This window comes from Gordionus sp. m RMFG-2023, chromosome 2 (assembly GCF_954871325.1).
Source record: "Gordionus sp. m RMFG-2023 chromosome 2, tfGorSpeb1-WG-v2, whole genome shotgun sequence".
Taxonomy (NCBI): domain Eukaryota; kingdom Metazoa; phylum Nematomorpha; class Gordioida; order Chordodea; family Parachordodidae; genus Gordionus; species Gordionus sp. m RMFG-2023.
The window spans coordinates 36,861,418-36,877,036 of record NC_088776.1 but is presented as its reverse complement, the minus strand read 5'-3'; the positions used below and the strand labels follow the sequence as shown (position 1 = coordinate 36,877,036).

The 15,619-nt window shown below is 26.0% G+C and overlaps 1 protein-coding gene and 1 long non-coding RNA gene across 2 annotated transcripts in view; both read right to left on the bottom strand.

The window, feature by feature from the left end:
* The window catches only part of LOC135924554 (uncharacterized), a 53,959-nt gene extending 46,979 nt beyond the window's left edge, over positions 1-6,980 (bottom strand). The window contains exon 1 of the mRNA XM_065459618.1: positions 6,973-6,980. The gene's annotated coding sequence lies outside the window, so the exon portion shown is untranslated. The remainder of the gene's footprint in view (positions 1-6,972) is intronic.
* A 197-nt stretch (positions 6,981-7,177) lies between these two features.
* On the bottom strand, positions 7,178-14,675 carry LOC135924555 (uncharacterized). The gene is made up of 4 exons (XR_010571330.1): positions 14,455-14,675; positions 7,470-7,579; positions 7,335-7,412; positions 7,178-7,287 (listed from the first exon to the last, which is right to left on the bottom strand). It is a non-coding gene; the product is annotated as an uncharacterized LOC135924555 (long non-coding RNA).
* Between the last annotated feature and the right edge of the window lie 944 nt (positions 14,676-15,619).

Here is a 15,619-nt window from a genome sequence, read left to right as displayed (position 1 = left end):
TATAATATTAAACGGCATAAAAATATGGATTTGTGGACTTCTGTCTCTCTTAAAGTTGAAATTGTTTTAAACCATATCATTAATAAACCAATTTGCATAGTGAGATTTAGAAATAATTAAATAGACAGAATATGAAATTAAAAAATCTTCTTTTCCCATTTCAGAAAGTCTCATAATCATTATGTTTAAAAATATTTATTGTAGGCATTCCCTTTCAGGCAGAATAATATGATTTGAAAATAACTTACAAAATATTAAATTTGAACTAAATTCACATATCATCTCTATTGAAACCACCAAAATATATAATTAAATATATTTTTTATCATTTTAAGATTTATATTTGAAACAGGAGTTGGTATTTATTATTTTTAAATTTAACAATGTTTAAATTTAAAAAAGATAAGATTTTGTTTTAAAGCTATAAAATTAATAATTTTGACGATTACAAAAGATTTAATAAGATAGAGGTCTCAATCCAATGTTACCCTTCATCTAATCTTATTTATATATCAACATATTTTTTTAACGCTGGAAAGGGTTAATCATATCAGTAACTAGGGGCTAGTAGAATTAGGTCGAATTAATTATATTATGCTTAAAAATATGATATAATAAGTATTCATTGGCTATTATAGCTTAAATTCTATTTTTTTCCATTTAACTTTCACCTTTTCTGGTGGTTGATAATCAAAAGAAATAGAAAAAAAATTAAAAAATTCATTAAAACTTAAACATTTTTTAAAATATCACATTTTGAAATTTTTTATGAATTATTTATATACAAATGGTGTATTATTGATAATAACAATTATCCTATAGGAGACTTAATAAACCAATATAATCTACAAACCTGGGGTTTGGGGCTTGTTGAGGCAAAAATTAACTTTTACTAGAATCAATCTTAAAATATAAAATATTAAAATATTTATTAATAGGGTCTTTTGTAAAAAACGACTTAATCTAATCGTTAAAAAAATTGAGTATACCAAATTCCACATATTTTTTAATAAAATACGAAATTCATAAATAACAAGTGACGTGTTTTAGAGGTAAATAATTTTAAAACGCTACTTTAAATAAATATAGACAATTAAGCTGGTTCTCTGGTTTTTTGGAACTTAATAAATGGGTTAAATATAATTTTGTCAAATATAAATCACTATTGCATTGTGATAATGTTAGTTGTAATGCATTCGCGATAATGCATTCGCTGTAATGTATTCGCTCTAATACATTCGCTATGATACATTCGCGATAATACATTCGCTGTAATGCATTCGCTATAATATTTTCGCGGTAATGCATTCGCTATAATACATTCGTGCTAATATATTCGCTATAATACATTCGCTATGATGCACTCGCGATAATGCATTCGCGGTATTACATTCGCTGTAATGCATTCGCTATAATGTTTTCGCGGTAATGCATTCGCTATAATGCATTCGCGCTAATATATTCGCTATAATACATTCGCGATAATGCATTCGCGGTATTACATTCGCTGTAATGCATTCGCTATAATATTTTCGCGGTAATGCATTCGCTATAATGCATTCGCGCTAATATATTCGCTATGATACATTCGCTATAATACATTCGCGGAATGCATTCGCTATAATATCTTTTCGCGGTAATCGACATTCGCGATAATACATTTCGCGGTATTGACGTGATACGCTGGAAGGGATATGAATAAAATTTTTATATCAGGATATTGTTTAAAAATACTAAAATCTATCTCGGCATTCATTTTTGAAAAAATATTTAAAATTTGTTGATTATCTGAATTTAAATCTTTAACAATCATATCTCCTGCTGTGGGATACTGAAAAAAATCGGATATTAAATATTGGTTTTTTTTACACAGGTTTATGATTCTGATATTCCAAAATCCTGAGCAGTAGTATAAAGATCTGATATTGGTGCAACTGTTCATCTTCCAGATCATCTATGGATTCACTAATATTTCCAATTGGCTTGAAAACTCTATCATAAATAAGTAATATTATGTCAATATTTATAAAATAAACCTAAAAGACTTAAAAGTTTTTGGCATTATTAGTAATGCTCTTTGAGATTTTATTTTGTATGCAATAATCCTTTGCTATATCTTGTAAATTTTTTGCTATTTTATCATATGCATGACTACCAGTCATTCTTTTACAAGCCAACGCTACATTTTTTTTTTCCAAACTTGTTAGATCTATATAGTGTGCAATGACTCCTATGTATGAACTAAAAATTAACATTTATTAAAACTGCTCAAATAATTTGTTTGTAATTAAATTATTATACAAATTTAAATGTTAGCTATACCGGCGTTAGGCACTCCAACAATCTGCTGTTGTACATATTAACGATGGTTCTATTAGACTTTTAATGATTTCTTTTTTTCTCCCATCTTTGGGAGATACTAGCAACCACTGTCTGTCGGCAAATTATATTTTTTTGTAGAGCTAATGTTTTGATCATTTTTATAAATGAAGGATTTTCAACAATTGAAAATGGCTGAATGCTATCTATAATAAAATCAGTTATTAAATCATCTAAAGTGGTTTGGGTTAAAGTCTGAGGTCTCTTGGAAAAAAAATCAATGGATGATGAGCCTAATCCAATATTTTCTTTAATAGATTTTTTCTCCTTCCACTTTTTTATTTGGATTAAGAGTGTTTGATGTTTTCTCTTAAAATATAAAATTGTAAACATTTATTTAGTATCTATACCCTTAAATGTTTTACAATGTTGCAAGTTGAGTTAATGCTAACTGAAATTTGCATATTTTTTGGTAGACATGGCAAACATTTTACTAACAGAGATTTGTTTTCTTTATTTTGAGAATTATTTTAAAATATGGTCTATAATTGGCCATGGAAGAATGTCGTCATTTTCATCATCAATATTAATTTTAAAAATTAATATAATAGAATAGAGTAAAATAAAATACCAATTCCATTGCAATTAAAAATGGCAAATTCCTTGAGATGGATTGTAATATCAGAATTTGCTTGTTATTGATAACTCGGACAATATTTAATTAATATTTATATATTCTTTTTTATATATAGGTTTTAATATTTTACATATATATATAATTTTTTAATATATATATTAATATTAAGTTATATGCTCATATGAAATAAAATATATTTTACATTCAAGTATTTTTATTTATAATATAAAAAAGCGTTAAATAGAAGTATATCAAAATGTATCTTAAAAAGTATCTAAAAACAGATACAGATACCTCTAAAATAATATCTAGATACAGATATAGATACTTTAATCAAAAATCTATCTAGATACAGATACCACTACTTGTATCTAGATACTTTAACAACTCTGATTTTTTTAAATATAATTTTATTTGTTTTTTTTAAAATATATTTTTAATTTAATATTGTTCGTATTTGTATTTAATTTTTATACATTTTTTTATGATGAAAAAAATATTCATTAAATAATAAAGATCAAAATATAATTTTAAAAAAATAAAATAAATTAAAAAAATTTTTTGTCCAGATAGATTCTTATAGAACGTTATATTATAATAAAATGTGGACATATAAGATTTACTAGTTTTAAAATGAAATCAAATGAACTGATGAGCCCCCTGCACTATCTAACCCAATTTTTCCTAAGATTAATAGATCAAGGCTCACTCCTATTTAATGAGATGTGTGAGTTAATATTAACAAATAAGCTGCTCATCGTGTCTTTTTTTCTTAATAATACAAAATAGCTGTCATTTTTAGACTTAACAAAAAAAATAGTAAAAATTTTAAAGGTATCATCTAGTGTTGTTAAAGAACACGAATTTGGTTGATTTTAAAAAATGGCTCGGTGAAGATTTTTTCAAACTCTGCTTATACCCATATTAAAATTTAATATTCTAAAAAAATGATGTATAATTTTCGTTTGCCGAAATGAAGATATCTACTCTAAACAATGCAAGAGACAAACTCTCCATTCATAAAATATTTCAATTATATATATTCTTCTTATGTATTGTTGTAATTTGTTTAAGAAAATAAAAATGTCCTAAATAAAAAAATATTATAGTATGTATACATTTACATATTAGTATATGTTTTGTCATTGATTGCCTTATTTTTTTTTAAAAATATTTGTGTAAAGTATGTCATGTTGTTATATACTTATGTATGTAATAAAAATAAATAAAAATAAAATTTCAATTGGTAAAGAAAAACATTTCAATTGAACACAAAATATTCTCTTCTCTTTTTACAAAATTTATTAAAAATTATATATATATTTTTTTAGTATCAATCTATGTAACGTCATTCTTGTCTGGGTAACAAGGTAATGTTTAAATTATAATTATTTCTTACTCGTATTCATCTCTGTCAGTATATTTTTTCCAAAACGCTTCCTTTTCAGTCATTGCTTTTCTATAAGATGCGCCCATTTTAACTTCAATTTTTGTATAATAACTTATTAAGGATTTTATTTTGGTTTTGGAAGGAGCAAAAGGTAATATACCATTATATAAAATTACACAAAAATACATTACATTCCTTTAAATTATACCTTGAGAATTATCACCACCCTATTCATTTTTGAAAAAAATTTTGGAAACGGCAATTTAAATAATACGCCTATGATCTTATTAACCAAGTTAAACAATATTCGAGATACCCAAAGCCCGGCCGGGCAGATCAAAATTTAAAGGGTCGGGCCGGGTTGTAGATAATAATGAATGGGCTGAGCCGGAAAAACAAGGCCTGCCAAATATCTGATTTTTCGTAAAATTTTAATAAGCCTACCGGCATTAAAATTTTGCTATATTTTGAATTTCAAGATTATTCACTTAATATGATTAATACTATTTAAAAATAAATTAGGGGAGACTAGGGCTAGGACCCCGGGGCTTGGCAAACCACTAAATCTCATTTTAAAATTAAATACATCAGAAGGTTACAATTTGATCCTAATATAGTTTTTATTAGTTTTCATCTATAGACAAAAAATCATAAATAAAATTTTGATGAAATTTTCAAAAGATTTTTACATGACAGAATTTTAATTTTTATTATAATATATAATCATTTACATGTAAATTAAATTTTATAGCAAAGTTTAAACACTCTTCTTTAATTTGGGAAAGTTTTTTGAGTATTTATTAAGTCTAGATATTATTTCAATCATGAATTGTCAATTTAGAGCCAACAGGGCTTGCTAAATCATGCACGTCAATGATGGCAGTTAATAATGGGAAAAATTTTAAAATCTTGAAAAATTTTTTTTATGGCTGTTTATGATTGGTATTTAGGATTTATGCTAAGAAACACAATTTCTCCTTAAGATTCTTATTTTTTTATGTCCAAAAAGTTTATTAAATTAATCGAAATTAAGTTTCAATTTATATATATAATTAGCTTCAATTTATAAGTATTATAATATTTTGAACAATAAAATTATTCTATACGTATCATTATTAATAAATAAAGATGCATTTCAATTTATTATGGCCCTAAAAACACCATTGGTTTAGGAAGCCCCTTAAAGTGGTTTGCCTCACCCCGCTATTGGGGCTTGTTGGACAAAATTTTCCCTTTTACAAAAAATAAAATTTTTAAAAAATGATTAAACTCTTAAAAATCTCTATAAGGCACCTTTATAGAGTATAGTTTTAGGTATCTAATCATATATTATTTTTTATATTATCTAAAAAAAACCCAGGAGCTATAGCCAATTTTGTAAAATCGGTTCGACTTACCTCAGTCTCCCCTACAATATGCTTATTTCTTTATATTTTAAGCGCTCTCTAACTAAAATACTAGTTATATAATATAAATAAAATAGTAAATTCACAAAAAATTAAACAAGTTATTTATGATATGATCTAATTACAAATTATCAAAACACATTTGATCTTTAAAACAGTTGTTATAGAAATATAGATAATCACAGAGTAGAGTAGAGATATAAGAAAGTTAATTGACATTTGGTAAAGTTAGATATAGACATAAACATTGAAAATACGCTGACGAAAATTCTCTAAAACAAGTTAAAAGATCCTAGCCGGGTCTGTTTTTTGTAAAATTTAGCGGGGCTGACTGGGAAATTCGAGCTGAGACGGGGCAGGACGGGCGAAATTTTACAAATAATTTTGTGTAGGGTATTGTCTTGACTATTAAATTATAAATCTTAATACAGACCTATAAATTGGATAGGAAAAATCGTCATATAAACATTTTAATAAACAGACTAATTAGCATAAAAAATTTAATGAACAGGGAATCTAGTAGAATAGTTAAATTTAATTTAGTTATTTATCCAAATAAAATAATTCATCAATCTTATTTCCGCAGGCAAATGACTATTTTTTATTGGATCAAACACTTCGTAGTTCCAATTTTATTTGTTTATATAAAGTAAAAAAAAGGCATACATTTTTTTTTAGCATTTGTTAAAGTTTTTCATCCTGATATGACTTTTAAAGGCAATTTATAAAAAAAATTCTCTGGTAAGATTCAAAATTTTTATGCATAATAAATTTGGTAAGCATTATTTATTTCAACCCTAATTAATAATATGGTATTTAAATCGTATTTCTCTAATGGTCGAAGGAATACCCGTTATTAGCTCCCATGTACCTTGACTATTATCTTTTGAGTCTGCCACCTTTGTGGCGGCCATGAAAACGACTGTGAAAAACAAACGTATTTGTGATATAATTAATTTTTTTCCTTCTAATGTATAGGGTAGACTAGTGTTAATGTGCTTAGCAGCGAACACCTCATAACTTCTAGAATAAATATTTATTTAATATAAATGGTATCTCATTTTATATATCTAAACATTATTGATTTAAATTTTAAAGAAAATATTATATAAATCGAAAATGACAAAGAATGCTTCCTATAGTAATTTTAGCCATACCCCGGGCCAAAAGAGCCATCATTTGAATCAAAATTGAGTCCTTTTAATAAATTATTTTTGTCCAATTTATATAAACATCTATTTTATACGACGAGAAAGGAGATAAAATTAAAAGTTCTATAAAGACCAGATTTTGGTCACTGAAACCCATCCTCATTAGCTATTATGAAATTTATATTCATTTTTGAAACAAATCAAACTATTTATTTATTTTTGATCCAAAAATAAAATTGAAAGCTGTAATCAAATACTTATATAATTTCATATCCTTGAAATGGGGTGTAATTTTTTTCTTGATTTATATATTTCTGAAGAGGTGATAGTTTTTTTTATCTGAACGTTTAATTGTTGAACAATATAAGTTATCCTTGTTATGTTCTTTATATTGTAATTTGATAAAAATAATTCAATTATTTATTTTTCACCTGAGTAAAAATTTCTTGTTGACCAATAAAGTTCTTCTGTGATAAGATCTCTACCAACAGCTGAATCTGGTGATTTTTCTAGTTTCAATAAAGGTACGTACGATAAATAAGAAAATATTATATATAAAATAATACCAATCACTTTCACTTTGATGTAATTATTGGATTTTATAAAAGTATAAATAGTTTGTTGTTTCTTTGAATATTCAATGAGCTTGAAGGTGATGGCATATTTGGTTTTGTACCTTGTAGAAAGATATAATTAAATTAGAGTGAACTTATTTATTTACTTTATTTAAAATACAATAAAATTTAAAAAAAACATTGTGTAAAATAATACCTATCAATCACTTTATAGTAATTATTAAATAAAATTAATCCAATATTTGTATTATTCGTGATTCATAATCATAATACTAATAAATAACGAAAAATTCCATTTAAAAAAAAATTTTTTTCTCATTTTTTATTTTTCTCCCCCTGACGATAGAGTACTTGCTAATGCACTCCCTCTTTCCGGGCCTTACACTTCCCCCGGGCCAAGTCTCTAACCACAGCTGGAAAACAGACTTAGGAAAAATGCAGTACACTATATATATATACCAAAAGAATCCAGGGAAAAAACCCTCAGAAAAAAGAATCCCCAGGAAAATAAACCCTCTCCCTCCCCCAAAAAACCCCTATTTCCATTTTACATGTTTATAAAATTTACTTAAGACTTAATATTAATGAATTTGTTTGCTATAATGGATACACTCATCTTTATATATAGAAAAATTAGTAATTTAAAAAAAATATTTTATTAATATGCTAAATTTTTTTAATGACCCCTATTCATAATTTAAACGTTATTTATATACCCTCCATAAAAAATGCTTGAACACGATAAAATGCTGATGTTCAAAGTGGTTCTGAGGAAAATACCACCGTATAACCCCCTGTATTTCTTATTTTCGTAAAATTATTTTCTATAGTAATAAATATAATATCCATCCACAATTACGATATAAAGTAGACTAAATTTTGTTATAAGATATATTTATTTTATTGGTAAATCATCATTATGTATGTACAAATTAATTTAGAATAATAATTAAATGAGTTGACATCGAATATTAAAAGAAATCGCTCTTATAAAATCTGGAAGGCTTTGCACACCAATCAGGCTCGTACGCAGCGGGAAGGGGGTGGCGGGGGAGGGCAAATCCCCCCCCCCCCTCCAAGCCAAAAAATGCAGATGCCGGATTATATTTTTCAAAAATATTATTGTTAATATTAATTTATATTTGTTAATATTTATTCCTATCTCATATATATTTCATTACATTTATTTATCACATACATCTACTAAGTTATTTTATCAATTAATTTCGATTTCAAGTTTTCCTTGGCGCAATTTACCTATTATTTCCAAATTTTGGGTGGCATATTTTTTATCTAAATTTCTAGCCAAATAATAATTATCTCTGAAACTCCTTGTCCAACAGGGAGAAAGAAATTGCAAGCTTGTCCAACGAGATCGAGTCTCCGCCATCAAGCATAACAGCTTTTATGGAGTTAGAAGAGCCGATTATTAATGCTATTACTGAAATATCACAATGGCTTGAAAGAAATATTTCCTCAGAAGCAAGAAAATTATTGGATTCAATACTTATTTTAAATTTTTTTTCATTAGAATGTAATATTTAATTATACAACTATTTTATGTAATACTTTTCAAAAACATGACATTGACTTGATTAAGAAGATGTGAATAGCGGAGAGCATTTTATATGAATTTAAGAAAATCAGAGGTAATGTTGATGAAGAACATATTTTATAAGTTATTGTTGAGTCAAAAGCAGAGCTATACCTGTTTAATATTTGCCCCCCCCCCCTTGACTTGCAGCAAGCAAGCTTATCGTCGAAACATTAATATAGGATCAGTAGAAGAGTATTATAAAACAAATGGCCCCTCTCTTAGATACATTTATAACCCAAATAAATGAATGGTTTTTAATTCATCATGCAGCACTTACAAATCCGCAGATATTACTTCCACAAAAGCCTTTCCAACCTTTTTCAAATGGTGATGGAAAAAAAATAAAGTATTTGTTAGATTTTTATTACGAAGATGTTAAAATATCCTATGATGCCTTATTAACTGAATAACTATGATTAAAAGATTACCTATGGTTGATACAGTCCCCAAAAATGCTATGGATGCTTTACATTATTTTAAACACATTTTAGATTATATTCCCAATGTATAAAAATGGTTATATATATATTAGCAACTCTTCTCATTAATAAACTGAGAGAACATTCTCTTTTGCAGAGGTACCATTTACAGGGCACGGCCCAGATTTTTTTAAAAAAATTTTTTCGGGTTTTTTTTTAAAAAAATTTTCAGGCCCAGTCCGACTTTTTTAAAAATATTTTATATTTATTGTTGATTTTTATAGCTAATAATGGCGATTTCAAATATTTGGTTTTAAAATATACAGCTCGGTCAGGATATTTTTTTTAAAAAAAATTTCAGGCCCCCGGCCCGGGTATTTTAAAAAATTAAAATACTGTTCCGGCTCGGAGACCGGGCCTGCAAATCTCTGAAAAACATACCTATGAAATACAACTTCTGAAAGTAGATTGAATGATTTGGATCTTGAATATTCATAGGCATTTAACTCCAAGCAAGGATAGATAATTGAAAAATTAGCTCAAAACATACAAAATACAATTATTCCTAAGAAACTTTTTGTGTATTAATTTATATTTCCAACATTTAAATTTTTTATACTTTATATATTTTAAAGGCTCAAAAAAATTCAAATTTCCATTTTTGGTCATTTAAGTGATCCATATCATATTCACTTTATATTTTATAATTCACATTTATTTTATAGTTTTTCAATGCCGGTTTATATATATAATTTTTTTGTAATTCACATTAATTTAAAATTATGTATTAGAAAAGTTATTAGTCCTAATAAATTTATGCTTAGTATTTTTAATTAACAACAATATTTCTTAAAAAATTTTATTATCCCCTCCCCCAGACCAAATTCCTGCGTACGCGCCTGACACCACTGTATTCTTCCCAAAGTTTTAACCTAATCTAGGCATTTTAACTGCGATTTTGTTTTTGGTATCCGACTATCTATATGCCATCGTTCAAGTTTGGTTTCATCTGTAGCCACCTCGCATTTCTTTTTTTTAATCAATACCCAGATTGATGGGTGTTAATTTCAACCAAATTAGAAAACTATTATTCAATCCAATTGATTGTTCGTATCTTCTTTGCCTGATAGAGTGCTCTGGTTCACGTTTCAAGTTTTCATAGGAAATTGAGGCTCAATTCGACGTATCTGGGACTGAGAATTGCTTGTTGTGACCTCCCTTGATATTCCATTGATATAATTAAAGCCGTCCATCATTCCACAAAAGAAGTTTAGAGTTTCATCGGTCCTCTATTGGCTTTCCGGACCTAGATTCTGAATTTACTTATGGGTACTTTGACACAAATGGTAGAAGCATCCTCTGATTACGATGTGATCCCCTAATTGAAAAAATAAATATTAATAATAAAACTTATTAATAACCATATCAATGATAGTTTTAACCGCGCTCATGATAGACTTTTTGAAATCCATATATTATAATGGATCAGGAAATAAATCCCTTTCATGGCATTTAGACATTATTATTTCGAATATTTTTTCGTAAGTAATGCGTTTTTTTTGGAGTATACAATAAACAGCTATGATAAAAATAGCGTTCTTTGATACTCTAATGACTTATAATTGTAGAAAATATTTTGGAGACATGGTATATGAATTTTCATTCATATACCATGCTGTCGTATTTGCTATTAAATTTAAAAATTTATCCGTTGCAAACTCATGTTAGAAACGGATTTTATTACTACTATTCTATCAATATTTGATGATAAGTATGAGTTGTTTCAAGTACCAGGTCTTGATTTTCGAGTGTTGATGATGATATTGCTCAGCATTTAATAGATGAATACTTTAAGCAGCGCCATCTTATCTTGTTTAAGTATTTTTTATGGATGGTATATGAGTAACCTTTAAATACGACTTTTCCAGGGTGAATCAGATCCATTCATTTTTTTATAAAATATATATTTTATGACTTAAAAATTATATTTGTAAATTATCAAATTAAAATACTATAAGAAATTTTTTTTGTCTTTATATAATATAAAGATGATACATATTATTAATGCTTTATTTCCTAAATACCAAGAATTATAAGGTTATTTGAACTGATGAATATTTTGTTGATTAAAAATAAATTTTAAACCTGAATGATAAAGAATAAGATAATACATCTTATTAGCTGTTCATAATTTACTTGCTGAACAATTACAATTTTTAACAAATTATTAACTTTCAATTGTCTAAATACCAGGAATTATAGCGTTTTCAATTCTGATAAACAATTTTAATTCTGTTGATTAATATAAATTTTAATCATGATAAATAATAAGAAAATACATCTTAATAATATTAATGATTGTGGCACTTGCTTTATTAAATTATTTATCAATATAATATATTGCCATGGGCACTCGTTTATAAATTTACTTAACAATATAATATATTGCTATGGTATACTAAAATATAAGTGTGTATAAAAAAAATTCTCCACCTATTCCCCTCTTCTTCAAGAAAGTAAATCAAAATAAAAATTAGCAAAAAAGAGATATAAATCCAAATTTTTAAAAAATAAAAGAAAAAAAATATTGGAAGAAATCCTGAGAATTTTAAAAGTGTTATTTATAAGCATCAAATTTGATTTTTTTAAAAAAATATTATTTTTATTTGAAATTTTTAAACAGGGGTTCTTCCTAAAGTATTTTCCTACAGAAGTACCATTTGTACGGCCCGGCCCGGATTTTTTTTAAAAAAATTTTTAGCCCGGATTTTTTAAAATTACATATATTTTTTGTTTTTATAGCTAACAATGTCGATTTAAAATATTTGGTTTTAAAATATATAGCTTGACTCGGGTATTTTTTAAAAATAAAATTTTAGGTCCGGCCCGGGTATTTATTTTTAAAAAAATAAAATACGGCCCGGCCCGTGTAATCTGGCCGGGTTTAGGTTCAGGCCGGGCATGCAGTTCTCTGATATATACTATATAATTTAATTTATAATTATTTTTAGTAAGATCAATAGTATTGCTAGCCCTTTCAACTTGAGGAGAACTACCTTAAAAAAAATTCTTTAAAATTCAGGGTGGAACCGAATTCGGGTTTAGAAATTTATAATTGTTTAGTTAAACATTTTGAGATTACAGACCAAGAAGAGACCGATTTATGCGTAACCCATCGAACCCGGGTTGGAGGGCCTTTTTTAGAAAATCGAATTCGATTAAGTTTATAAAAAATTCAGCTAATTAGAGTTTAAAATTCCTGAACTCGAATTCGGGTGCACAACCCTGCTACAATTATCAAAAAAATAAATTCAATTTTTTTTTATTTTAGCTAAAAAAGATTAAAAATTTTTTAGGTTGCTCTTCAAAGTTTTTAAGGAGCTATTGAGACCCTCCTCCATTCAACGAATTCCGATGAGTAGGGGAGACCAGAGTTATATTGTCCATAATAAATTAAAGGCTTATAAAAAAGAGAAGAAGTAACTTCTTAAAATAATTTAAACGTTGTTTTATTCTTTATATATTTAACTATGGTAGAAATTAATATCTATGAAGAAAATTTTATATATTTTAAAATCAAGTTATGAACATTGGTTATGAAAAATAACGGGAGACGTTTTATCCTTTTGTGGGGCATGTTTTAGGCTATCATTTTCTATAAATTTTATTTATTTTTTTCATAAAAAAATACAACAAATATGGTAATATCCTTCTTTGTTGATCCTATAGAAAATATTGTAAAATATTTGTCAAATAAATATTAAATTTACCAGTTTCATGTTATAAAAGATAAAACTTGCTATCACTTATAAAACTGTCTAATAATTTTTAAATAATAAGCCACACATTTTTATATTGAAATTGGTGGGCCTAGCTTAACTCGTAACCTCTGGTATTCTTAGTGACATTGATGGATTTTTTAAATAAATGTACTAAACCATCCTCAGCTGTTTTATTTATTTCTCAAGAGTTCGATATTTTTAAATTATGCGTAGCCATTTGAAATGCTAAAATTTTAACCCAAATATAAACATAATGTAATAAATTATTTAAATATTAAGTTAATCTCATAAAAATCTAAATCTAATTCTCAAAAATTTTATTCTGAATTTAGATTTCAATGTTTTAACATTAAATGCAATCTCCTGTTAAAATTATTAAATATGATTTTGATGCAAAAATACTTGATTATAAATATAATTAAATTTTATCTAATTTTTGTGAATCTATCTGTTTCTATACAATTTTACAAAATTCATTTATTTATATAAAATAATAAAGAATTAAAATGCTAGTTTAGGGCATATCGAAAATAGTCTTAAAAATTTTATCAAAAAATCAGTTAATATTGATTCTTACATTGGATTAAATATAGTTCTACGTATTAATTTTTCTTGAAAATCTCTTCTTTATAAATAATCTCTGACACCACTTAATACTTAATTAAATATATAAATTTAAATATAATCATTATGTATCTGCCATAAAAAATTAGTATTTAAAGCTATCGATGTCAAAAAAATCTTCTTCATTGAATAATTTCCTCTTGAATAACATTATTTTTTTTGTTGTTTTTTTAAAAATAAGTCCTAACCATTTTATAAGTCATTTAATGAATGTACGACCCGCTAATACCTTTCTCAGGTCCTCAGAACCATTATTAATTTTTAGATATCAAATTATCATAATTATTTTCAATATTTTTATTATGATAAAATGGATATTTTTTTTATCATTTGGAATTAATATTAAATCTAAACAACTTTTATAAAAAAATTTATTAGTGAAAATGTATTATTTCAAAAAGTTACTTTTGGTATGTTAAAATTTAAATTTGCCTTAAAAATTTTTCATGAAATTTTGTGAGAAATATTTTTAGACCTACTTAAGCACCTTATTAAAACATTTTTGGCCTAAATCTCAAAGTTTATTAGTTTTTAAATTATTTGAGAAGAATTACCTACCCCGGGATTGGTCTTCCTTATGGCAATTCATCAGAATAAAAGTGCATGCACATGACTATTTCTTTTCAAAATTGATATATATATTTTTTTTACCCAATTTAAATTGATATATTATAGAAAAAGTGAAAAAAGGGCTTAATTTTTTTTATAATATAATTTTAAACAATGTCTATACTGACTTAGTTTATTGATGCATATTATAACTGATAAATTTTTAAAATGATTATCAGTTTGAGTTCTTTAAAGTTGTTAAATATTTTAATCAGCCGAACACGTTAAAGTTTTTATATGATTGGGAGGTATAATAATAATTCTTTTTTGTTAGACATTTCGGTTGCCCAAATTCATAGATCTAACACATGTTTACTGAAAGCTAAGTAAAGTTGATTAAATAAATGATTGTTTTTTTGAAAAAGGGAATGTCATTTGTTACTTTTAGGTATAGGCTAACTTTTTGCAAAGCTTTTAAACAATTTAGATATTTAATATTACTTATAAAATTAGTATGATATGACATATATCATATTCGTAGTAATGATATTAAAGTAACTGATAAAAGTAGTGCACACAAGGCTTGAAATCCAAAAGGAATGAGTTACTCCCAGGAATTTTATTCGTTAAAAAACCTCTTCCTGGAATTCATGGCGCGATTTGTGGTAAAGTGCACAAAATATGCTGTATCTTTGTATTTTCCTCCGCCAATTTGTGCTAACTGTAAATTTATGGTAATAGAAAAAACGATACTCTCGTCTGGCTTTTAACCCTGAATCGTTTAGTCAATTTACCAGGATTAATGTTGGTCTCTCCACAAATTTTAAGAAAATGCTTGAGCCCATTAAAATTAAAAAGTTATTTGGATTTAAAATTTTAAGTGTAAATTTATGTTTTTGTTTTAAATATTTTTTTTTGGTCAAAGCAAAATCCTTACTATAGCTGATGAATCCATATGTTTTTTAATTACCAATGCAAACGTTAATAACCTTTTTCTTGATAAAAAAATAAGAATTTCAAAATTTAATTAATTTTTTTAATTATAAAAAGTAAAATAAAATAAAAACTTACAATTTAATTATAATAATTATTTAAAATTTTCTTTTTTTCGTGCAAAATATAAAAGAATATAAAAACGCTTCTTTTTTATCTAACCCCCCCCCCCCCCCC